Here is a 1764-nt window from a genome sequence, read left to right as displayed (position 1 = left end):
AACTCAAATTTGAAAATTTTTGTAAAGTTATAATGTATAGAGTTAAGATTTTTGGGGAATATATACATGGTTATGAATAGAAATATGTCAGTAATGTTATGGGAGGTTGAGTTTAGAATTGAATCTAAAAGCTTGATGGTAAGAAATGAAAATTTCATAGATTATGATTGATATGAATGTTCGGGAAAAGTAAAATTTATTATAAAACAGGTGAGAATAATGTTAAATGAAGGTTTCCTCAACTTCAATACATGTTCATCAAAATTTAACGTAAATTAGATAAGCAAAAAGCCGATCAGTCAATGAATGTTAAATTTTAAAAGAAAAAAGGGAATAACTTAAGGGCTCTAATCTGTAGACAGGAAATCGAGTATAATATAAAATAAAAAGATAAGGAGACTAGGTCGAACCACTGTTTAAGGTATACAAAATATTAAAATAGGAAGTTGCTCGGTGAATATGTCAATTGCTACAGTCAGAAGTTGCAAACAATTTTGCACTGACTTCAATCAGTTTCTCAGCGTCTGATTGACCCATCGCAAAATTGAATGCGGAAGGAGGCGGATATGTAAGGTGGCCGAATAAATGAAGGTCATTTTCACACCTTACATAAGGACTTTATACATCGCAATGGTAAGGTGTATATGATACCTAACTTAATTCGGTGGTAATGAGCAAATTTGCCTATCAGTATGTAATGCAAAAAGGTATGACACTCAATCGATGTTACTAACACACCGGTTCTATATAATGCATGTCTATGAGCAGAATGTGGAACAAGCAGTGAGAGGGAACGTTTTGGTCTGGTAGCAAGGGCGGACAGAGGCGAACGCTGTGCCACAGTATGCACCACACAAACCACTTAAGGGGCGTCCCAGCTGAGAGTCAACGACTAACCGACCAACCTTCGTGCAGTGGCAATATCGTAACCAATGAGGTTTATCCGAGGTGCGATTATTGCTAGTTGAAAACTTTTTTTTATCGACCAGGTGACTAGGATGGCAGAGAGAGTAACGGGTCGGGCCATCAGGAGGAGGACAAATGGTTCAAATGGCTCTGAGCACTATGGGACTTAACATCGGAGGTCATCAGTCTCCTAGAACTTAGAACTACTTAAACCTAACTAACCTAAGGACATCACACACATCCATGCCCAAGGCAGGATTCGAACCCGCGACCGTAGCGGTCGCGCGGTTCCAGACTGTAGCGCCTAGAACCGCTCGGTCACACCAGCCGGCGGAGGAGGACAGAAAAAGCTTTAGAAAACTAATGATTGTAATGATTATAAAGAATCCGGCTCGATTGCAAATAAAAACCGGATGTTGACCTAGGTTTCGGGGTGGATAACCACGCCTTCATTGGAACACGTGGAAAGTGTGGTTATCCACGCCGAAACCTAGGTCAACACCTGGTTTCTATTTGCAGTCGAGGCGGATTCTTTGTAATCATTAAATTATTCACGAATGCTGACGTGCTGCAATATTAGAAGTTCTTTAGAAAACTGTATTCAGAATACCAAATGGATAAAAACAAAACCAGTGATGCATTCGATCACATGAATTGCAAGTGGTACACACGTGATAGACACATCTAACTTTTTAGGCATCTGGAGCAGGCACGAAGCGTCCGACTATCGGAAACGCACTGGGAAGAAGTAAAGTGCCGAGATTTCGACACAGTTTAGTGGTAGGACCCTTGCAATTGACACAGAGAGTTTCCAAAAATAAGAGGAACGCTCCTATTGGTCGAAAAACCCGTGATGTG

At 40.4% G+C, this 1764-nt stretch overlaps 1 pseudogene; it reads left to right on the top strand.

Moving 5' to 3' along the window:
* The first annotated feature begins 903 nt into the window (after nt 1–903).
* On the top strand, nt 904–989 carry LOC124546255 (annotated as a pseudogene).
* The last annotated feature ends 775 nt before the right edge of the window (nt 990–1764 follow it).

This window comes from Schistocerca americana, chromosome 8 (assembly GCF_021461395.2).
Source record: "Schistocerca americana isolate TAMUIC-IGC-003095 chromosome 8, iqSchAmer2.1, whole genome shotgun sequence".
In the NCBI taxonomy this organism is placed as follows: domain Eukaryota; kingdom Metazoa; phylum Arthropoda; class Insecta; order Orthoptera; family Acrididae; genus Schistocerca; species Schistocerca americana.
The sequence above is the reverse complement of the archived record's forward strand: the minus strand, read 5'-3'. Positions and strand labels throughout refer to the sequence as shown.